Source organism: Mizuhopecten yessoensis, unplaced genomic scaffold (assembly GCF_002113885.1).
Source record: "Mizuhopecten yessoensis strain PY_sf001 unplaced genomic scaffold, ASM211388v2 scaffold2553, whole genome shotgun sequence".
Taxonomy (NCBI): Eukaryota; Metazoa; Mollusca; class Bivalvia; order Pectinida; family Pectinidae; genus Mizuhopecten; species Mizuhopecten yessoensis.
In genome coordinates, this window is record NW_018404603.1 from 189,370 (window position 1) to 215,490 (window position 26,121).

Sequence of the window (26,121 nt, forward strand, 5' to 3'; positions counted from 1 at the left end):
CATTTATTTATAAATAGACAATTCTCAAGTGTTCAAAATATCATGGTATATCTACTCCAGTCTGTATATACTGCTAGCAGGGTTCGCCTTTGGTAAGAAAGTAGTAAGACAAATGGCTAGAATTCCATAAAAAAACACACTGTTTTGACTAGAAGAGATACTGTCTTATGTTTCTGCCCATCCCTGTGTATCTCCTCTGATGTAAAATCAAAGTTAGAACGTTTGATAGAGTAGCTTAAATTTTTAATAGCAATATCTTGGAATTCACGTTTGTTGAACCTGTTAGCCAGCCTATGTTTTGACTCGAGCCTCTACTGTTTGTTCCGTGGACTTACGGAGTAACTTGGAAAATAAACAATAGATAACAAATCAGACATCAGAACTATTTGGTATATTTTCTATATTATTTTTTTATTCGATAAAAGGTCAATGGTTTTGTAAATGAAGCATGAACACTATACACAGTGTTATACTGTTTACTATCTATGTTATACACAGTGTACGTCAATTTTCCTCATGGTATTGCGTTTATCTGTGTACTTCGTTTACTTGGTGCTGTTGACTATAAGGATACAAAATAGTGTACATAATAGATACATCGTTACCATTGTGAAGAAAAGTTCATCACTGAAACTGTTTTTTTGAAAACGAACAATTCTTACCAATTGCAAGTAAATGAACTAGTCTTTGACACGAGATAAGCACTACTCAGTTATAGAGTCATACACGGTACAATTAAGACAAGTTATTCATATATGAAGCCTTCATTGGTTATTCTGTGTTGCTATGTAATGTATTTCTTTACTTGTATTTATATCGTCAATTGATACGGATGCTGGCTATATTCTACCTGGATGTGACGCATATCGACTCGTATAAAAGTAACACGACGAAATAAAAACCATTGATATTTCTTTTCTACGTAAAAACCTGTAACCCACACATATATACATCTGATGCTTGAGATATTAATCTCTTTCAAATTCTGTCTGATAAAAGATTGTAGATCTACAACCTGTGTGTAAGCCCACTACTAGTCAGCGTCGTGTTCTATTGAGGTACCAGCTGTGACACTACAATGTCTACATGTAATCGATTAGGGCCGTATTATTGGCGACAAACTGACTCTACATTTCGATTATAATGTTTAACAATAAAATTATATTCAATTTATTCAAATGTTAAGTTCGGCAGCAGAATACTGAATAACAGACGTGAACGTTCATCCCTTTATGCTGGATTTTAAATGTATTGATATATATATATATATATTATATATATATAGTCGATTGTTACATTTCAACAAAGCCTTAATGACATGACAAGGATAGTTTAGTCAGAATATAGAACACTAAAACGCAGTTAGTAAGTATTTTACCAGTTCTCATTTACAGAAAATTAGACGCTTGCAAATATCATTGGATTAGTTACAGATCAAACTTATTCCAGCGTTCTATGTGTTTGTTTTGTGTTTGTTAATATATATTGATATATTTATGTATTGTTCCATATCATTCCATTTGTCCTTTTTATTGTCCTCATATATTCTGCCAGTATGTACTAACAAGGCAAAGCGCATTTCAAAGAATAGTGTTTACGTTTTACTTGGGTATTGTGTAATATACAAGCAATGTATCGTCCATATGATATAATAAATTTCGATCAAAACAGGAAGCTATTCAATCCACCGGAAGAACAGAAACAATTTCTTAAATATAACTGTTTTAATTAGTGTTTACATATACATATCTGCTTTCGAAATATTTTTCATATTAAGATTTGTTGTTCTCTAAAAAACAGAAGACCGGTCTCGTATAACCGGAAGTGATAATCTGGTCACGTGTTTGCAAGAGTACAAATAGTGTGTCTTGACAGGCTTACATATTAAAGGTATTGTTGTTTCATAAACATATATGTATTCCATCCGACTTTTCATGGTTTTTTCCAATGAATGTATATGAAAATGACATAATGTCATTGTGTACACCATGACGTCAAGACCCTCGTATGGTTTACCATTAAATATTGCAAATATAAACCCCACAGTAATCTTAGGCCTGGTTTACCTGTGAGCGTGATTACGTGGGTAAAGTGCGTGTAGAACAACAATTAACTTTCCAGGAGTATAGGGGTCTGTATATCTTTATACCGTATCGATTGAAAAATCACAAAATCAAATATAATACGAGGCCAAGTCCACAAAAAGACATGCATTGTATAGGAAACAGCTGTTGCCAAAGACACGAATATCCCGGTAAGATAGGCCGATTTTATGACAATAAATTTTGATATAAATCTAATGCAAAGTTAAGTTGTTAAGTCTGGTAACGTATCTGTGTTATGAAATCTACGCACAAAAGAAATCAGAACTTAAGTAAAAATCAATCATTACAATGAACTGACATATATTTTCCGTTTAATAGAGCAAGAAAATTATTTTGAGGGAGATACGTGATGCTGCAGACCCAGATGTCGCACGGTCAATGTTGGTGTTACAATATCCCATTACCCGGCTTTGTGTTTTCTAATTTATGACATTGTTTATCTGAATTACTTTGAATTGCTTTGTTCAAGCATGTGTAGGCCAAACAGTATGTTTTTGCAGCTTCATATCATTGGCAGTGCGATTTGTGTGGGTGTGTTTTATTTCAATTCGGTGTTGGTTTTCATTTGCGACCTTGGGATTCAAATTAATTTTCCTGAGTGCCGTTTTGAATCTTGACAGATTTACAAAGCTTAAGAAACTCTTAAAATATGCTTTTACAAAGATGAATAAATGACTGAAACACTAAAGTTTTAGATAGCAGGGTCGCTGAGCTGTCGATCATGCCATCCTTATCATCAGTGATCCACGTGTTATCATGAGCGATCCTCGGGACTGTTGCAACTCTTGTCACCAGTGGTGCCCGACCCAAGTATCCTTGACCCCAATGGTTCCCGTTCCTGTCATACATGTACCAAATTATCCCGACCCTACTATCTATGACGCTGGTGGTCCCTACCATTTCGGATGCCGGGTTGTAACTGTTATTAAATCGAGTTCAAGAGAAAAACACTTTTATATAAAATCAGATACGTGTATAACACTGATTTTGATGTGAATCATCACAGACATCATAGCTATTAAACCATAAAGATATAAGAGATGTGGCTGAATATTTTAAAACAGCATGAGTTATGTAAGTTTTTTTTTACCATGGATCCGTTAGAAACAACCATAAATCTAACATGCTTCCAAAAATATTTTTCTTATTCTATTAATACACGTCACTATTCCAGTAAAAACGTATTAACGAATGAACTATGAAGTTTCTGATCCGTTTGATCTTTTCAACAGAGGTACATCTTAAGGGTCCTTTAATTACAAATGCCACTCGTAACGCTCCAGATCTTACCTGCATAAGCTGTATTATAGCCCCAATCCATGTCCCATTCCTTACACCCTCGGGATACTACGTGAGTCACATTATCCATTTTAGGCTGACGTCATAAGCGATACGACGTTATCACTTCTTGAATTAGTCATGATTAAAATGACGTAGTATAAAAGTCATATTTCAGGGACGTTCAGGGAATTGCAGGCTGGAGTTTCACGTCAAACTTTCTATGTACGTCGTTTTATAAAGAACGTCGTAATGTGTTTCGTGAGTTATGTTAGAGTCACGTAAATCAATAGAGTTGGTGTAATATTTCGGTGTCCACGAGCACAATCATAGGTGTACGTGTCATATCACACCGGATTTGAATTCAAATATGTTAATAGTTCGTTGAATATCAAGTCAGTGTAATATTAGTTTTCGGATTCCGTGTAATATTACGGCAGAATTGCATATATCCGAACAGTTCGTGTAATATCAAGTCGAAATAATATTAACCGACACATTTAGTGTAAAATCACGTCAGAAGAGTTCCATTAATTCACACATTCCGTGTAATATCACATCAGATCGGTGTCAAACCCTGCTTTCCGTGTAATATAACTTGATCATTTGTGTTTATCCATACGTTTGGGTACTATTCCAACCTGTCCGAGCTATATTCCAGATGGACGTGCGCAGTCCTCTTGCCAGTGTACTACTGTTGTTCACTACACCTTACAGACTTGTATCACAGTACGACCATCAGCCACCACACAGAACTGCTATTCCTGACATTGTACGGATAACTATAGACCATTGTACTGATCCTCAACACTCAATGCGTTACAGCTGCTGCAACGCTACGCAGGACTGGCGCGAAACATGTCGACCCTTTTCTTCGCTGTGATAATGACGTGTGAATGTTTGAACTTTTAACAATATCTTATTTTCGCGATTATGTTTCAAACGGATTTTTTGTCTGATAAGCTAACTCACGGCGTACTTTCCTTCAAAGGATATCCAAAATTAAGCTCGTGAAACATGAAGACACTTTGCATGCCTTGTGAACATTTTGCAAGCATTTATCTCACAGGGCAGATATCGCTGACCCTTTTTATATATAAACTTGATTTATTCTACTATGATTAAGAATCAAGCTTTATCAAAGGATTTTCGTCACTTGCAACTCGCGCCCACAGCTCTTAATGCGAAAGGAAACCGGAGTACTGGAACATAACCTACTTGGTCGGGCAGGTGTCCTGATACCTTTATACGTCCAATGGGAGAATGGAGCCCCGTCCGTGTTTGCAGTATTCACTGCGCCAAAAGCACCCGACCGCCCCAGTTGCCCTTTCAATGTTATTATTAGTATTATTCAAAAGACAATACGTTTTATTTCCAAGGAAAACATGAATTGATGGTACATTTCCGTAAGAATTACAGGACAAAATGGTTTACATGTCTCACAGTCACTGGTTTGAAAAGACGCACGATCAAAGAACTTAATACAGGAATGGGTAAACGGTTTCTAATTCAGAAACTGCTGAAAAGTATTTTACGTGAAACTCACGTTTATCATGTAGGTAAGTGTGTATTTTGATTAGATGGGTGTGCCCAATAAATATGGATTGCCGGAATTTTCAGTTTGATTTCCGCCCGTTTTCACACGTGCAAGTTAATTATTGAAGCTGTCTATATGTAGTTCACTGTGATCAAATTATCACGAGCAGGCAATAGCTACCCGGCATAGGCTGATGTTAACGTAATTGTTACAGTACTGGAAAAGTACTTGTGTTGGTAACATCACACGAACAGGAACTACACGCTTGTTAGGGCAACTACAACAGTACCAATTAGAGGTTACTAGGCTGCGTACATGTTGCCAACACGGACCTTGAATGTTTCAATCTTCCAACAAGCTGTCATATGTTTTTTTTTAATTTAAAGAAAAAAAAGTGAAATTAAAAAATGTTAATATGTTCGAGATTAGATTGTCATTAGGCTTCGGATCCGGGAAGTCAAAGCATTTACGTCTGTCAGAAAAAGGATAACCCGAATATTGCTTATACATTGTACATTGTATAAAATGTATCCGCTTTTTACGTAGACAGATAGTGTCGCCCTGTCTTCCGTCTCTTCAGTAAAGTAACGATAAAATTAAAAAAAAAAAAACAGAAAATCATAACGCCCCGGAAGTGCTGCCTTCATAACCACCGCAAGCGCGTCAGGACATAATCACTTGCGGTTTAGCCGTTGCAAAGAATACATATCATAAACAAAAAAATCATTTTGTATCGGCCTCCATCGTATTTTTAGGAATACTTATCTTCGGTTTATGCATGTAGTAAGTAATTCGACTCAACAAAACATGTATTATAGATATAAATTCCATATTTTAAATCTTGTCTCTATAGATAATCGCACTAGTCGAACTGAACAGATCTGCCCCTCATGTAATTCAAATTATTTCGAATATAATATCAAAATGGTTATATCGCGTCATTTTCGCAAACGTGTATAAAGATTTGATTTTTAGGATTTTCGTTTCGTTGTCGTTGGTAATATACGATCTCAAAAGAAAAGTCAATGTTAAATTTATTATAAGAATCCGTCGAATCACCAACGATTTGTATTCTCCTGATTTCCTGATTTCTAAATATAACATGTTAGTGTTTGCCATCATTAAACATGACTTTCTTGCCTTAGATCGTCCGAGACACATATTTTCCAGAATTTGACAGATAACATCAGGATCGACTGGTTTTCTTCGGTGGCAGGTGGTTCGCAACTAATTTATCATTGGAAGGGTGAGGTCAAAATACCTTCTATTGCCAACATTTGTGCTTACGAGATACCGCCAGGAGTTGTGAACGGGCTTTACAACACAACAAAGGATGCGTATTAAGGAATTGTGTCGTAAAATAGGGCGGGAGGGGGGAGGAAGTAAACGAGAGTCATTGTATCGTGGTTTTATTTAACCGAGAAGTATGGTAAAGAAGTTTTACAGTATATAAACGAAAGACGTTGTTACATCGTGGTTTTACTACAAGTAAACGAGGGGCATGATATTGAGGTTTTCTGCATGTAAACAAAAGACGTTATATCGAGGTTTTACTGTATGTAAAGGAGAGACATTATACAGAAATGTTACTATTTAAAACGAAGGCATTATATCGAAATTCTACTGTAAGTTACGAGGGGCATTATATCGAGGTTTCGTTACAAATAAATAAATGAGGTTATATTGTAATTGTATAGATGGTTTACTGTGTATTTAAAAGGAGTTTCGAACTTTGTCTATGCATATACATCAACAAGGGACAGTATATCGAGTTTTTACTGTACATGTTTATTCGGTGACCGGTTTGTCCCCATGTCTGGGTTTCACGAGTAACACCTGCTATATATAGTCACATTACCAACAGTAGACGAATGTTATACAAAAACACGTAGATGTAGCTGTTACATCGGGATGTATCGATTTCCTGTCCAGGACACTTTTCTAGTTCATATCTGACAAACAGAGTGTATATGACAGGTTGTGTAACACTAAAATAAGGCCTACTGTACTTTGAACATAATAGAAGATCCGAAAAGTTCCTGGTCCATTGCGGTATTCCCCATAAATCATTCAGAATAGGCCATAGTACATGTATTGAAGTCATGTGTAATTTGACGATGTTGTAATTTCCGTTAGTTTTGTACCGTTAATATATCTTGAAATAATCTGTGAACTTAAATTTCATAGCTTTTTAACACTCCCATGAAGCGTGTCAAGAACAATTCACGCACGCATCGCTTGTTATATATCTGTTAAGTTACAGGTTTTTTCCCCTATTTTTTTAAAAAGATTTTAAACCCTTTTTCTGATTTTGTTTTCAGTTCTGTTTGTTTGTAATTTGATGGAAAACAGTCACAGCATTAGCTTAACTGCCAATCCGTTCACTAGATGAATATTATTTGTGTTTGTTATTGCGAGTAAAGGCATGAAGCGCCTGCAATCAAACACGGTGCAGTACCAATTCTTAAGTGGTCGACTGAAATACGAGCCATCTCGCTTAATTGTACATTTTCATTATTCATGAACGGTCGGTGAACTACGGGGACAAAAAACATACATTTCAATCACCTCCAGCATAAAATGACAAATTTCTATCGTTTTAAATTGAATTTCGTGAACGGGAGAGTTTTAATAAGGAAACACTAGGCTTGTCCCGGCGTGATCCCCGCTAGGTCGCAAAGCAATGGAAGAACAAATTACGGAGCCAACTCATGAATTAGGTCGCCGTTAAAACAGTCCATGATTGGATTACGTTTTCAGGATGAAAAACATAGAACATCTAAAAAATAAATTTAAGATGCGATTGTTTTCTGCCATAATTAACGTCAGCAAAACATTGTCATTTATGAATTGAATCCGCACTAAATCAAGACAGGCATTCCACGTTTAAATGAGGGACGGATGATGCGCAATGCAATAACATTACCGTTACAAAACGATTTAGCTAGACAACTGCCGTTTTGAAAATTGTCGGTACACACATCACTAAGCGATAACCATTGAAAGTTCGATAACTTAAAAATATAATATGCGAGTTACAATGACCTCGTGGAATCTTTGTACATGAAACTATCATGAGAGATGCCTACAAAACAACACTGGGGGAGGGGGGTTGGGTGGGGGTGGGCGTAAAACAATGCTTGGGAGGACACAAGACAACGGCAAGAGGACGTTCATGTAAAACAGCGCCGGGAGGACGGAAAACAATACCAAAAGAACGCAAAACAACACTGTAAGGACTTAAAACAACGCTTGGAGGACGCAATACAATGTCAAGAGGACGTTCATGTAAAACAGCGCCGGGAGGACGTAAAACGACTATTTGGGAACGTAAAACAACGTTTTTAGGATGCAAAACAACGCTCGGAGAACGTAAAACAACGTTTTTAGGATGCAAAACAACGCTCGGAGAACGTAAAACAACGTTTTTAGGATGCAAAACAACGCTCGGAGAACGTAAAACAACGTTTTTAGGATGCAAAACAACGCTCGGAGAACGTAAAACAACGTTTTTAGGATGCAAAACAACGCTCGGAGAACGTAAAACAACGTTTTTAGGATGCAAAACAACGCTCGGAGAACGTAAAACAACGTTTTTAGGATGCAAAACAACGCTCGGAGAACGTAAAACAACGTTTTTAGGATGCAAAACAACGCTCGGAGAACGTAAAACAACGTTTTTAGGATGCAAAACAACGCTCGGAGAACGTAAAACAACGTTTTTAGGATGCAAAACAACGCTCGGAGAACGTAAAACAACGTTGGGAGGACGTCAATCAACGCTTGGTTGACTAAAAACAACATTTAGAGGACGTAAAAAACGCTGAAAGGACGTGCAGGAACGACGGCGTTCACGGTTTTATTCGCTAATGTCCGTTACATTCCTGAGGCAACATGGCCTTCTTGGAAAATTTGCGTGTTAAAATGTGGGGACGCAGACACTTGACCAACGCGTGATAAATGCGACACGATACATAGCAAAGGAGATCGGATCCTAATCGCCTGTTTTTGTAGAGTAATGGACGGCAGCGATGTCAATGGAAACGAGGTTTAGCAGATAACATCAGGACAGACTATTAACTCCATCCTGAATGGCATATATTGGTAGAGGGCGCCCGTAGACGTGTTGCGTCCAAGACCTGATAAGAAAGTATTTCAATATAATAGATACATCTTGCCACAGTGTTTAGGTACATTGTAAATCGAAAAGAAAACAGAACTGTCGACCTCGAATGTTGTTTTTCAAAAGATTTTTTTTTACTGCTAAACAGTACTGAGGCCACGTTGACGTGTAATGTAAGTCCGAGGTCGAGATTTCTGAGGTCTGTTCCTAGATTCGCGCGTGTCATATATTTACGTTGAGCGCGGCTTGGTCTTGATACAATCAGCCGTACCGTACATTTGTTACAAGTAAAACTCCGATATGTCCAAACACATGCAATTATAGTTATTCAGTGAAATGTTCACAACCAGCAAAACCGAATTTATTGACTAAAATATTTAATTTGTTCTTTTAATTTTTTCGGGTATGATTTCTTTCTCGTATCTATTAATTGCTTACATCTACGTTTTCCATTCTAACGAGGGAGTCGTCGAGCACTTGGTGCTTTGTTCTCGTGAAACACAAAGACAACCTTTTCTGGTACTGACTCACACTCCACAATCCAACATTCCAAAAACTTCTGGAACTGAAATGCCAAGCACGACAAGCACCTAAGGAGGACTAAATAAACCCGCCCATAGTGCCAACAAAGAACAAACAAACGCACACGTGCATCGCCCGGCAAAGAAAAAGGGAGACAATCTCACTCTTGTCTGTACTAGTCACATTTAAAAATGTAACACTTCCAGTAATCTGATTGGCCACTTCCGCTCTAGTTCAATGATATGTACACACAACACAGCCTCCATTGTCCGGCTTGACATCCATTATGTCGGTCAGGTCCACGAAACAAGTTTCCTCCTTAACGATATTTGTGTATGGCAAAACAGCTATTACATTGAACAAATGTATGTTGCTCTTTAAAAGCCTGAACTAGTTAAACAGAGTATACTACTTAACAAATATGCGCTAAAAAGTTAGAAGGAGTAGAAAACGAGCAACGTGCTTTATGAACAAGTAAATCCATGGCTGAGAATCAAAGCGGCAGCCATGATACTGACGATGTCAGCCATTTATATGAGGGTTGTTCTATCTGAAACAAGTTTTTGTTATGTCAGTGTGTTCAACTCTGTATGGTTATTCATATATATTTGGGTCAAAACACAGACCTTGTACAGTAGCTTATGAGATAGTTATCGCACCAATACTAACAGCTCTTAGTAACAGTTTTTATAAAGAATCGTCCAGCTATATTCCTCTACAAATTAACCCCCCTCCACCCCCAGGAGGTAAACTTTCGAAACTTAGGTATCGAGTCAGACATTCACGGTATACAAAGGTATGTATATAAACGATTCTAGACACTGGCAATAGTCAACACTAGATCTCTAGATTTAATCTATAGGTACACGCATTTCTTTGGTTTAACAAAACGTCTAGCTTCTCCCAGGAAAAAGACAATTCCTGTGTACCTCATGCAACACAATCTTGATCCATGTCAGCGTTAATTATCGTTAAAGAAACATTTATCAATCTATTTTAGCAATTAATTGCTTTCAGTTGGCATTCATAGTCTTTATGAAAGCCACATGAAAATGACAAATTCCAGAAAGCGTATGTTTGATGAAAAAAAAGAACAATCATCTTCCAGAGAGGTGCTGTTTTACCTATCATTTCAAATATTACGTCATAGTAATGTTACTGTCAGCACGTAGGCCATGACATTCATAGCTGATGTGAATGCCATCTCAAATCTGCAGGGTTTTACAGTGGTAATGCTCTTGAACAGTAAATACATTGCTATGTGTACCAATACCATACTTGTACATAAGAACCTATGGTAACAGTACGGTCAATATCAGATGCATATGTGTACACTTGTACAAACATTGAATGTTGTTTGACGCCAGTTGCAGCGTACTTGAAATTAAACTGGCTAAAACAGGTTACACCCCCCCCCCCCCCCCACCCCCCAGTAATACTCCTCGGAGAGAGTTCTGAGCAATCGGTTACAATCACACCAATTTCGAATTATCTCCTATAGTCTAACCTCCGGTTTTACTTTTTAACGTCGATGTATAGTAGATCGAACGGTGCGATAGTAAAGAATTAGCGTGAGGTATTGACTTTGCTGGGTTATCCAGTACAGCTTTTCTTTGTGGGGGGTGCGGGGATGCGGACAGCTGGTACACGGCCTACAAAGCACACGAGATAAGGAACCGCATCCCTCTGGGAGACAAACATAAGGATGAAATGTATGTGGTGTAGTTATGGTAGTCAGGTATGGAAGGTATTGTCTCCTTTAAACCTTATTTACAACGCTACATTATAAGTGTGTATAAGGTGCCAGCTAACCAAGTAACAGTCGTTGTTGAAGAAGTCACACTTTTGTTCTGTCGTGTGAGACGAGAGGATGAAACTACGGGGAAAATCGATGTAAAAGGAGAGCGAAAAAAAAAGATGATATAAGGGAAAAAATGACCAAAAAGGCAAAGATGAAGGGTTGGCCAATGATATAGAAGACAAAGGATGGAAAAAGACAGAAAATGACAAAAGGCCAGAATTAAAAGGGAAGGATGCCAAATGGTAGACGGTGAAAAAGAATGGAAAAGGATAACAAAGGAAGATATGGCAAACACAAGACATAGGTGCAAGTATACATGTTCATCTAACAAAAAAATCTTTAAAGACATTGAAAGATGTTGTATAAGCTGCAAAGATGAATGAGCATTTGTTTTCTTAAGTGGAATAAATTCAGTAACCACAGGCCAAGTAAAAGGTTTACATGTACCACGTATATATATGTTAGACCGATTTGGTGTTGATAGGGGGCAGCACCTTCGCACTCGCTACAGCGTTATTTTTCTCAACAGCCGTACAGAAAGATACAATCACTCCGGACAACAGCGTTTATAATTCTTCTTAGAATTCTGTATTGGAGTGGAGAAAGGCAGCAGTGTCAGCCTCACTATCGTTTAAGCGCACGTGACAGATGTCTGCATCGTCTGCTCACACCATTAACCTTTTTACAAGATAATTATCTAAATCAAAATATTGGGTCTACACGCTAATCACGCGAAAAACACATCCTCCCTGATTTAATCCGACTATACAGTGGAAGTGCACAAAAAACCTTTTGTAATAAACTCATCTGAGCTAACCCCTCACTGAGATTGTTTGACGTCAGAGGAAATAAACTGACACGAGCAAACAAGAGAAACTATTGTTAAATATTTAACTAATATTTAAAAATTGTAGCAAGTCATATATGCATACAAACTGACCCTCTGCTACTTGAACGTACAACTGTTCTCTTTGATAATCTGCGATCTTGCGAGAGAGTTTATGTCTTAATAGTAACATGTTTATGACGCATGCCGTGAAATGGACGTGCATTATGAGGATAGGACCGCTAACAGGCGGACCATTATCGACGGGGCTTCTGCCACAGGTAGGTAAGACAAACCGACAACAGATGTTGACCGTACGATACCATGGTAAATGGCTCGCTTGTCCGATCTCATAAATCATCGGCTCGTGTTTATGAACGAATGAACGTCCACATACATTTTTTCACACCCGTTAACGTTAAGGAACCGAGTACCACTGCCGAAAAGAAAAATACACTTTGCGGGACTTTAACGAATGAAAAAATAGAGATGAATATAAACAAAAAATAACTAGAAATTATCATAGACAATATGACGGGCTTTTCATGATTGCTAGCCACACTTTGACACTAAAGGACAGTTTAGGTTGAACAATATCCATGACTGGCTCAAAATGTAATTGAAGTAAAAAATATCACAGTCAATAAGATGCCAGGGTGGCCATCTTGGATTTTTGGATCGGCTTGTTATGTAACAACACTTGTCCAACCTTGTAAGGATCATTGTACCAAGTAAGGAGTCAATTGGTCCAGCCGTTCTTGAGAAGAAGTTGAAAATGTCCCAGCCAATTAGAGACCAGGGCAGCCATCTTGGATTTTCAAAATCGGCACAAAATGTAACAACACTTATGCGGAACCGCTCAGGGATCAACTATAATAATAAAAAGGAGCCTATTTGTGCAGCTATTCTTGAGAAGAAGTAAAAAAATGTCTCAGCTAATCAGATGGCAGAGCGGCCATCTTTGGTTTTGGATTGGCATGAAATGTAAGGTATGTGTTTTGTCAAAGCAGAATTTTGTTGTCACCACCTCAAACCTATCGCATGGCCAGGGACACAGGGGTCCGTCAATGTCAATGTCAAATGCTGAGAGTAGTATCTACTGCACACAGCCTGTAATTTGCATGTTAAATGTTTTTGTTCTTTATTTTGCAGTAAAATAGCTACTAACTGTCTCATAATTTCATCAATTTCATTAATTCCCTCCTCCCCCATTCCCATTTTCTGAACATGTATATAAGTTTAGGTACTGTAATTAACATACAATATAAATACCACACAGTCCCTATGCAGTAGGGTTATAAAAATAAGCTCTCCTGAACTAAATTTCCCTTAATAATGCTATATTTTTTTTCACTAACAGGAGAGGAAAATAAGAAATTCACGGGCAAACTGGTACCTGTATCAACAAGACACATCTTTTTTTAATAACAATTGGATATTGATCTAACATGTTATATTATTAGCTCTCTGGTATTGTACACTGGCAGTTAAAATCCATTTGAAAATATTCATTTATTGTAATTTATTCCTATCTAAAAATGCACCATTTTATGATTAAACCCTGGACTTTAATTAATTCTGTGATTTTACCTGTTCCAACAAGTCACATACTTTTTTAATTCAAAATTAGATATAGATCTAAAATGTTATATTATTAGCTCTCTGGTATTGTACACTGACAGTTAAAGTTCATTTGGGAATATTAATACGTTGTTATTAATTCCTCCCTAAAATATATTGATTTTACCTATCACAACAAGACACAAATTCGTAATATACAATATTTTATTATTGCAAACTTCCAGATAAAGCTTTTAAACACCGCTTTTTTTCTGTTGCTTGTTGTTGGCGAAATGCTCAAATACACGCTGGTATGATATTTGAAGCACATTTAAACATTACAATTTATTAAATTCTTGCAAACTTAGGCAGATGTGAAGATTTGATTGTATCTAAAGTTTAATAATATCTCAACATGTTGCTCCACGTAATTCTAGTTCAGCATTGAGCGATAATTAACAATTGTATCTTTCGTAAATAGTTTGAAAATGTTCATGTGTTTATAATATTTGTGTATATGCTAGCTGATATGGCCGTATGGGCAGATGGGTGGGGTCCAATAGGGGAAATAGAGGAACAATTGAATTTTGTTAAAATTAAAAGAGATTAACCAATTTTATTCTAGAAGACAAAGGGGACTCAAGTTTGCATAAACAGAGGGTGTTGATGTTTTTTGTAACAGATCAAAGACAAGGTCGCTTTTACTAAAAATTGAACAGTGAGGCTATATTGTCAAAAACACAATATATGACCCTCCACAGGCCAGATTTTGGTAAACATTTTGTTATGACGTTATGAGGCAAAAGTTGGTCATAATCAAATAAGAAGTCAACTTACCGAAGGTCAAGGTAATCTGGTCAAAGGTCAATTATAAGGCCAAATATTGTTTATCTTAATAAGTGAACATTTTAATTTGTTATAACATTATGAAGCAAAATTGGTCAAAATTAATTCGGGGTCTACGTATGCAATACGTAACCATAGTGCCCACCTGTATGTCTGTCCTCTGTCCGTCCGTCCGTCTGTTTGTCTGTTACCACTATGAGATGATTTCAGAAACCAAAAGTTCAAACTGAAATTACACATGGTTATATACATTGTGATACAGATATGCAGTAGGGTTTTTTAAATTTCCTTATGTCAAGGACTTATACTAAAATAGAATGCCTGCTGGTTATGCTGATCCCTTAGGATTTAGTCTCTAGGTTTTTATGTAAATGCTGGTCATGAAGATAGGGATACACTTAGGCTACAACAAGTACTTTCAGGGTTCAGCCCCGCCCCTTAGGCCTTAGTACGGGTTTATAACATTGAACAACATGTATTTGATATTCCAACCATACAACCAAACACGTGTGCTAGCATGGCATAATGAAACAATCATGGGTGCACCCTTGGGTCTAGCCCCATTATTAGATATTTATTTGCCTATAATGGCTTTTGATGAAAACGATTTATCGGGATTGCTTTAATATCACAGCGCTATTCTTATTGTTAACAAAAACACATGGAAAGCCATTAAAGGAAAAAAGTTATTTCGGACAAACTCTGAATGATCACCGTAGGCACGCATTAATGATGACCCAATATGTAAAAAGCTGAGCAGTCCTAAATGCGAACGTTCTTTAGTTCTTTAAACGCCTCTGTTTTGTTAAGGCTAAAACTGACCAGACAAGTGATCACTGTGACATATGTCGACACATATTTCAACAATGAATAACACTTCAATTCCATCCTACTTTAATATAACTATAAGGTTATCACAAACCTGGCAAAGGAATTAAGACATTTCTCTGTCTGCCTATATGTTTCATTTTATAATAAATAAAGTTCCCTTGTTGTTACTGAAAAGGACAATATTATATATATTATGTTTCGGTTAGCTTGTAATAATCATAAAAATAATAATAAAATATAATAGGTCTTTTCACAAAAAGTGAAAAGCCCTAATAAACGATAGTGTTTTCTGAGCCTATAGACATCAAAGTGGCTAGGCTAGGATTCGATCCATGAACTTCATATTTAACTACTGTCGCTTTTACCAAATTGGTTGGTTAGTTGACTGGTATTACGGCTTCCATCACTGACGAAAGTCTGTGTTCGGCCGACGTGAGGGGGTTAGTTTCCGCTTACCTGCACCCCCCCCCCCCCCCCCCCCCCCCCGAGATTCTTTATGCTACCTAGCCAAGAGAAGTACTCTTTATACGAAAATCCCCAGTACAGCTAAACAAGGATCCTTAAGAACGCGCGAGCGCGTGCACGTTTCTAAATCATGTCAAATGAAAGTTTTATAATTTATCAAAGTTTTTTTACACTAACAAATCATATAGAATAAGATCTAATTGTAGCCATTTGGTAGATATCATATACTAGTTATCCTCCTCTATATACCTCTTGAGTACATGTCGATAAAAGACACTAAAAGTTATTATGCATATGTAAAATTTAAATACAGTTTGTACGTCTTAACTTGGCATGTTTTTGGCACGATAGCTACTTGACTGCCACGTGGAGATTGACTTGAAGAAAACTTTAATTAAAAGAAACCTTCCGCAGGTGGCGCACGCACTTTTCAAGTTTCCATCAGGTTAAGCATGATAACAAATACAAATTGCAGTTTGTACACAATTTTGACGTTTTGAGTTAATATTTTGATAACCTAGCCAAGGCTTCAGTATTAGAAGCCTAGATCTGTTACAGACATGTTTGAACTCCCTGGCTCGTTAGAGGAAACCCTGTGTGGTCTGTCTGTCGAAGTAGTTCCCGTACTCTATTAGGACATCACAGAGCGTCTGTCTCATCATAACGCAAAAAAGTTACAAAGAGCAACCCAAAAAGGAAAACATAATGCTAGATGTTTAGTTTTATCTCGAGTTACATAGCGGCAACTCGTTTCCGAGGTTTGTTTGTCTGTTTGGAACTTAACGTCAACGCAACAGCTAAGGTCACGTGAAGACAGATGCCTGGGTAGATTCCGTCAAAAAGAAAAACCAAAATTAGGGAAGTGAAAAACAGAAACAAGTTTAAATCTGAAGTCTTGCAATGGGTGCATGATGTGAAACATGTGTTTCTTAAATGTCCCAAAAGGAGAAGGCATAGACCAATAATCCCAGTACTGCAGGAGTGGATCACACATTAGTCGACTCTTACTGCAAGTGTTAGATAGGGCGCTATATCAAATGTTGTATGATATCATATAAATATGTAACATTCAGTGGATTACAGCAAGCTTATTCTTTCCGTGAACCTGCAGGGACGCTACAGAGCTTACAATATAACCGTTCATTAAGTGGAGAGTTCATGTACAAGTACACTGGGTCTAGCACACACTTACTTAATGACAGAGAATCAAATCATAGACTGCCCCCTCGTCTCTAGAATATTGAATCATTTAGAAAAAAAACAACACCTTTATAATGTTGACCACTTGGATGCTTGATCCTAGCCAAAGTTCTCAAACAAAGGGGAGGTAAGCTAGTAGATTTAGTTAAATTTCAGCCAGTTATTTTTTCATTAAAAAACTGGTAGCCAGTCTAATGAAATCATAGCTCAGCATTTCAATGCATTACATGGATAACATGTCTGATTTACAGTGGGTTGTTGATTTGTCCGATTTACAGTGGGTTGTTGATTTGTCCGATTATCAGTGGGTTGTTGATTTGTCCGATTATCAGTGGGTTGTTGATTTGTCCGATTATCAGTGGGTTGTTGATTTGTCCGATTATCAGTGGGTTGTTGATTTGTCCGAATTACAGTGGGTTGTTGATTTGTCCGATTCCATGTAACAGTGGGTTGTTGATTTGTCCGATTATCAGTGGGTTGTTGATTTGTCCGAATTACAGTGGGTTGTTGATTTGTCCGAATTACAGTGGGTTGTTGATTTGTCCGAATTACAGTGGGTTGTTGATTTGTCTGATTTACAGTGGGTTGTTGATGATTTTTCTGATTTACAGTGGGTTGTTGATTTGTCTGATTTACAGTAGGTTGTTGATTTGTCCGATTTACAGTGGGTTGTTGATGATTTGTCTGATTTACAGTGGGTTGTTGTTGATTTGTCCGATTTACAGTGGGTTGTTGATTTGTCGGATTAACAGTGGGTTGTTGATTTGTCTGATTTACAGTGGCGTGATGTTGATTTGTCCGATTTACAGTGGGTTGTTGATTTGTCGGATTAACAGTGGGTTGTTGATGATTTGTCTGATTTACAGTGGGTTGTTGATTTGTCTGATTTACAGTGGCGTGTTGTTGATTTGTCCGATTTACAGTGGGTTGTTGATTTGTCGGATTAACAGTGGGTTGTTGATGATTTGTCTGATTTACAGTGGGTTGTTGATTTCTCTGATTTACACTGGGTTGTTGATTTGTCTGATTTACAGTGGGGTGTTGATTTGTCTGATTTACAGTGGGTTATTGATTTGTCCGATTTACAGTGGGTTGTTGATTTGTCCGCTTTACAGTGGGTTGTTGATTTGTCTGATTTACAGTAGGTTGTTGATTTGTCCGATTTACAGTGGGTGGTTGATGATTTGTCTGATTTACAGTGGGTTGTTGATTTGTCTCATTTACACTGGGTTGTTGATTTGTCTGATTTACAGTGGGGTGTTGATTTGTCTGATTTACAGTGGGTTGTTGATTTGTCCGATTTACAGTGGGTTTTTGTTGATTTGTCTGATTTACAGTGGGTTGTTGGTTTGTCTGATTTACAGTAGGGGGATGATTTGTCTGATTTACAGTGGGTTATTGATTTTTCCGATTTACAGTGGGTTGTTGATTTGTCCGATTTACAGTGGGTTTTTGTTGATTTGTCTGATTTACAGTGGGTTGTTGTTGATTTGTCCGATTTACAGTGGGTTGTTTATTTGTCCGATTTACAGTGGGTTGTTGATTTGTCCGGTTTACAGTGGGTTGTTGATGATTTGTCTGATTTACAGTGAGTTGTTGATGATTTGTCTGATTTACAGTGGGTTGTTGATTTCTCTGATTTACACTGGGTTGTTGATTTGTCTGATTTACAGTGGGGTGTTGATTTGTCTGATTTACAGTGGGTTATTGATTTGTCCGATTTACAGTGGGTTGTTGATTTGTCCGCTTTACAGTGGGTTGTTGATTTGTCTGATTTACAGTGGGGTGTTGATTTGTCTGATTTACAGTGGGTTATTGATTTGTCCGATTTACAGTGGGTTGTTGATTTATCGGATTAACAGTGGGTTGTTGATGATTTGTCTGATTTACACTGGGTTGTTGATTTGTCTGATTTACAGTGGGGTGTTGATTTGTCTGATTTACAGTGGGTTATTGATTTTTCCGATTAACAGTGTGTTGTTGATTTGTCTGATTTACAGTGGGTTGTTGATAATTTGTCCGATTTACAGTGGGTTGTTGATTTGTCCGCTTTACAGTGGGTTGTTGATTTGTCTGATTTACAGTGGGGTGTTGATTTGTCTGATTTACAGTGGGTTATTGATTTGTCCGATTTACAGTGGGTTGTTGATTTGTCGGATTTACAGTGGGTTGTTGATGATTTGTCTGATTTACAGTGAGTTGTTGATGATTTGTCTGATTTACAGTGGGTTGTTGATAATTTGTCCGATTTACAGTGGGTTGTTGATTTGTCCGATTACATGTAACAGTGGGTTGTTGATTTGTCCGATTAACAGTGGGTTGTTGATGATTTGTCTGATTTACACTGGGTTGTTGATTTGTCTGATTTACAGTGGCGTGTTGTTGATTTGTCCGATTTACAGTGGGTTGTTTATTTGTCCGATTTACAGTGGGTTGTTGATTTGTCTGATTTACAGTAGGGTGATGATTTGTCTGATTTACAGTGGGTTATTGATTTATTTGCTCATTTGTGCTTGCACGTCTAGGCATCAGCTACAAGTAAGATCATTTTGATGATTGCGTCCATCCATGTTGGGACCACTGAAGGATGGACACCTTCCCCCTACAGGTCGTGGAATGTCACTCGCCAGGTCGGAGTGACTTTGTTATAGATCGATATCAGGTGTGGTTTTGTGACTTGGAGTTTGGATGTGACGTATCGAGTCAATGTTTTGTTCATATACTCACCAACCTATAAACCTATAAAGAGGTGTTACAATACAAGGATAATAACACTAACATAGTTATTGTATATGTATATACATTGTATTTATTTTTGTATCAATAATTTAATTAACACGTGATTTGTAATTAAACCTATACACATATCAACAATGTATGTCAGGGGCATCGCAACCACCCCGTGACTGACCTAAACAGAATGATAGAACGTAAAATATTTATCAGAAAGGGACCGTAACAAATAATCGAGTTAGGCCAAAGGTCACACGGTCTGACCTCCATGTACAGTAGTGTATCGGTTAGCTTCATCACAACAGATGGCAAGCATAATAGCATTACTGGAAACGGCAGTACGCTTATCTCTGATATATTGGGTAAATTATCGTACGTGAAGAATTTTCTATATTTATTGCATAACCGTCAGAAATATCGTCATTTCCGGCAGTTCTTGGAAATGCGATCCTACCGATGTGTCTAGATAGCGTAATTGTAGGTGCAGGTAAGGACGGACCTACTTTTTGTCAAGGGAGGAGGGGGAATGTCCAGTTTATACATTTTGCTGCTCCTTAAATTACTCTATATAATCGTACGCGTTGTAAAGACAAAGGTGGCAAAAAGGGAAATGAATCGGAGTTAAGTATTTCTCTGTACATCCGGCTTTTGTGTCTTGCGTTCGTCTTCTTTACCTTTTTTCGCGCAATTTCCAGCGCACTACATTTGATACATGTTTTCAATATTGTTTGATGGTGTGTAAGAAGCAGAGCCATCTCTGGCATTAGGTACGGATACGATCCTTTAAGCAAGGATATAATATTGCTCACAGACTGTCGGCAAGACTCGGATCCCTACAAAATAGCTCATCCTTTGCGCATGAATGAATTTATCTGTACCTCACATTAGGAATAAATTCAATCATTATTCCTGTTGGCTAAAGAATTCCATCCTACCTAGATGTTTTTTTTCTTTTTCTATGTGATCCTGCTTGGACAAACGCTTGTGGTGTCACATTGAAAACAACTGAATGACGCCACTATCTTTAACCAATTGCCGACAAAATGTATTGTAGCTACAATTTAAGCTTTTGGCTAACGGAACTTTATTTTTGTATACTGTATCGTTCGATTGCAACAATACCTTTTTTAATTACTGAGGGAAATTGATCGTCGGTGAGACCTTCGGGCAAAACCTTTGACCCTCGGGCAAAATCTCAAGCTGGACATTTTTGAATTTTGTCCATTGAAATGCGATTTTTTTTAACCCTCAAAGTGTTGATATATTTCATAAATCTTTAAAACGCGCACAAAACACTCTGATAAGTACAAACCACACGTACATGTATCAGTTCAGACACAATGTATAAGTATGCATTGAAATCAGCTTAACCGCTCTTTGATACTTCGAACATTTGTTGTACACCCAGTTCTGAACCGTACACTTGTGTTAGGGAATATTACCGTAGCTGCAGTGCCTCTATTCTTTACGGGAAAATGACAATGTATGACGTGATATGCATTGTAGCGTTGTACGAGGTCATTGTAATTGCACTTATACAGGACGAGGCTTCGTCACTGGTATATAGGTTAAATACCTGTTGCCGTAAAGCTAACGTATCAGGAGAATGAGTAATGGCAGTGTATGAAACATAACAATATCATTGTTTCCTTTATCTTCATCCGGCAATTATCTTCGCGATAACCGAGCCGTGCGTACTACTACGCCACCTAGTGTCAGCTCCACACTGCTTATCCCGGGAACTTCAGCACGCGCAAACACAAATCTTACGTAGCTGATTGTCAATGCAACTGACACACGTGTTAAAAAACATACACTCTAGAATCTACAGTTAATTATATCCTATATATAAACTTGAGATTTTTGCTTAAGCCCGAGGACAATTCGTATTGAATTTTTATGCCGATAACAAGGCTTGTGAATTTGGTGTAACTATGTGTACCGGTAGCTTCGTCATGTCCATGCGATCCTGTGCACCAACCATTATGTGATATATGCACGTGCTGGGGGTAATTGCCCCAAACAGTCTCGGTGACACGCGAGGTCGAGCATGATTTATACGTGAAGCAATAGAGTTAATGTTTCTGTAATTGATAAAGAGATGATGATTTTTTTATACCGTTCACGATTCAGACAGGAGGGGTCGTTTATCATAATTTTGCTACAACAATTATTGGACTAGTATTTTGCTACGAGAACATACAGTTGAGAGATAAAGACATTTTCTGAACCACATGTTTTGTTAATGTTAACACAAATTAGGATTATCATACTTGTGTCGTCCGTGTTGTTTTCCTTATTGTTATTCTGTGTTAGCCGAATAACTCCATTGGAATTGTTATGTAACGTGGCATAGCAGTATTGATCGGTAGCGACCTATTATGTGAGGAATCCTTGGTTGGCTTAATCTGTCTCTCTCGTGTTTCCATCTATAGTCTTTGGTTCAATAAATGTCAACCACGGGGTCTTTGATATCGCCTTTTGGGAACAGATGCTGACAAAACGAGCAACCTCACTGTAATAGTCGGCAATAACCACTTGATGCATTATACAAATCTGAATTGCAATACGGTGCCTTACACATCCGCGGTGCATGTAATGAATGGAACTGTTCTTATACGCATGCTTGGATTCTGTGCTCAAACCCACTTTATTGTACCTAACTAAATCATGTGACACTGTCGAAGGGTCAAGTGTAAACAATGAAAAATACGGGGGCTTATATATGACATTTCGTCTTATGGTTTTGTCGCCCGCGAAAAGACGCCAAGCGACAAAGCGAAAAAACGAAAGATTCAAACCCGCCAAAGCGTATAAAAATACAAAGAGAGGGAGAAAAGTTGCAATTTTATTTTCGCTTTGGCGGGTTTTCTCGTCTTTTTGTAATTATGTTTTGTCGCTTGGCGTCTTTCCGCGGGCAACAAAGCAAAAAGGCGAAAATGCATTATAAGCCACCATAGAAAACGGTATTCGGTTTTGAGTCTCCACAATGCTCTCCACAATGTTCTCACAGACCGTTGACAAAATGTGATTGTTATCAACTCACCATCGGGACAAGAAACTGGGGTTGAGTTCAGTATATCTGTTTGAGTAGGAGAACGGTTTCATGAGTACGGACCTCGGTGATACGTGTCATGTATAGTAAAACAGCGTTATGTAAAAGTTGTTTGAGTCATGAACAGCATCGAAGAAAGCAAATTGGTCATTCGGAATACCCTGCACGACGAGCATGAACGCACATTGGTAATCAGCAAATCATTCGGAATACCCTGCACGACGAGCATCAGAATACCCTGCACATTCGGAATACCCTGCGCGACGAGCATGAAAGCACATTGGTAATCAACAAATCATTCGGAATACCCTGCACGACGAGCATGAAAGCACATTCGGAATACCCTGCACGACGAGCATGAAAGCACATTGGAAATCAACAAATCAAAAGTGGCAATGAAAACAATCAATTGTATGATATAAATAACGATAGCTATTTATTACAGTATCAATAAACAATGACTGATGTTGACACATAATCTCATTATATTCCTATTTACCGATAGCTGTTATTGATACAGAACCACTGATATCGATAGCCTATACAAGGTTCGTGTGTCATCCACTGCTGGACCTTAAGATGGTCATATCATTGGTCCAGACATTCAAATCTTAGACCGCCGGTCCTCTAGTGCAATGTATACCCGACCACATATTGATCATAATAGGGCACATAGGCAAACGTGTCCGGCGCTTGTACGGGGAGATTTCAACGTGTTTCCATGTTTAAAACTGACGGATTGTTTAAAAACTATTAAGTACAGTTACAAATATTTCAAACTAAGTCATTTTAATATTATTTACTTGTTATGAAAGCAAGATAAATAATAAAATAAAGATACAGAAATACTTTAAACGCGTCCCTTTTTACGTGAAAACTCCTGTCCGGTCCGATTAGTTCATACCGGGTAACGTGATAGATAACATGCTAATATTATCTTTATCTAATAGATAGCCAATTAAAGACCGCCCGGGGTAAACAAAACAAATTAACGCCATCCCGCCCGGCCCATTCCGCGCGATCATATGATATAACGATCGATCGATCTTCCCTCCCATCGGCCGGCCGCCCTCCCATTAGACCGGTAAATGCGTTATAAAATGTCCGCACAGAATTAATGAAGAAAGCTATTAATACATGGGACACAATAGGCAAGCTACGGGGCTATGTCTACAGGGGTGATTAAGCTCCATGTCCGTATAAGGTCATCCGCGGTTATTAGGCGTTTATAAACAGGCTTCTGCATCTGTGGGTGTGCATGTTATCGACCGCGCGGTCAATATCTAGTGAGGAATAAAGAAAACGCCATAAGGTGTGGATTTTGTTATCAATGGTCATAATTGCGTGTTTTTATCACCAATATGTCTCTGTTTAGATTCGTTACCAATCATAACGCCCCATTGTGTAAATAGGACTCATTGCGGACACGTCAGGTGTGCCAACAGTGCAAATCACCAACAATGTTCCACATTTTTCATTTTGTTCTAAGAAAAATCTCATCCGTGTTTTCGTCCATCGTCTTACTTTGTGCTGGTCATCCAGATGGGGTTTTGCTTTCGAAAAAAATGTATCCCCTTAAAAATGCGTTCGAAACTTGAGATACAAAATCAATTTTTTAATGAATAAATAAAGTTTCCGAGTTAATCCAACGTACGAAATGAATAAAAACAACTTCAGCTATATACTCGGATCTTCTATAGTTACATTTATCAGTTAGAAATTATATTCAAAATCAACTCTTTTACTCAATTTTAATAGTAAAATGACATTTACTGTTCTATTCGTTGCTTACATGTATATCTTCGCGACTCCAAATTGTCAAATGCGCGAAAAAAGATTTAGCTGTCTGGTTGTTCAAAATCGCAAGGAAATGAGATGCTAGTCTGCAAAATCTTAGTATTAATCAATAAAAATATGGTTTAATTAGTGAGAAGCATTCCATTCGTTCAAACTTGTGTTAACGGAGTTCCACGGTATTTATAAGGAATAAAATATTTTTACGATTTCAAGTGTTATTAATGTGCCACTGGTTTGTCGTTTGTAACCGTCTACATGATGCACAGTTTGTATTTAAGTATGACATTAAAACTGCTAGCCTAAGAGAGGGCTACTTGTGTAAATTGCATTTCTGCAGAATGTAACTCCGGGCGAGAAATATGTGACACTTTTCAAAACATTAAATATAAATTCCGTGCCTGTTTCTAATTAGAGATGCACTTCACACCTACCAAAGTGCTAAACATATCCACACATTTCAGCTGTAGGTTCGACAGGTACGCGAGTTGATGAGTGAGGTCCTGATGAACTTACCACCTTGACTTATATATATAGACTTTTCCTGAGGTCTGGTTTACACCGACTTACCAGCTTAAACAACCATTAACTCAGATTTACATAATGAAACTTGGAAGCATTGTTTTTAATTATGAGTGTGTCGTAATTTTTTACAAATGTTTGTTTTTCATGCATAAATTTATACATTTAGTGATTTAATTTCTGTGTTGTTTTTTTGTATATTACCTTATGAGTTTAATTTAAATTTAGAAATAAATTCAGTTTTATGAATAGATCAACAAATGCGGTGTTCAAAAGTGTTTATTTAGCAGAGATTATCTATCAATATTAATACTATATATATACTAGTACATTTTCTGGTGGGGCCTTAAACAGGTGTTGTCTTAAGAGAGAGGAGCAGGTTCTATATTAAGTGGATTTTCCTTTCAGCTACGTGTAATAATGCGTATTATGACTTACATCCCACCAGAATAACAGATAAATGGTCATCTATTACACGTAACATACACCCAATGTCTTCTCTTATCTATCAAAACAAAACAAAAATCGGCGCTAGGGTTCGACTCTTGTATATACACTGGGCGCTATAGTTCGATTTTGGTACATACATTGGGTTTTAGGATTCGACTCTGGTATATACATTCGGCGCTATAGTTCGAACTTGGTACATACATTGGGCGCTAGGGTTCGATTTTGGTACATACATTCGGCGCTATAGTTCGATTTTGGTACTTACATCGGACAATAGGGTTCGACTTTGGCACACACCTTGTGCGCTAGTACCGGGACCCTAAAGTCGAAATGGTACGGACACTGGATGTTACTTTTGGCGCCATAAAATGGGTTTGATAATACACTGTGCGATTGTATTGGGACTCCGGTGTCGGCTTAAGTACATACATTTGGCACTAGTGCTTGGACTCGAAATCCGCCATTGCGGTCCT

At 37.7% G+C, this 26,121-nt stretch overlaps 1 protein-coding gene across 3 annotated transcripts in view; it reads right to left on the reverse strand.

The window, feature by feature from the left end:
- The window catches only part of LOC110446115 (innexin unc-9-like), a 239,949-nt gene that overhangs the window by 44,081 nt on the left and 169,747 nt on the right, over positions 1–26,121 (reverse strand). The window contains exon 1 of one of the 3 annotated variants that reach the window (XM_021491098.1): positions 3,396–4,198. The exons of the other annotated variants lie outside the window; for them this stretch is intronic. The gene's annotated coding sequence lies outside the window, so the exon portion shown is untranslated. Of the gene's footprint in view, positions 1–3,395; positions 4,199–26,121 lie in introns of those variants that run through there. 3 annotated transcript variants of the gene reach the window in all.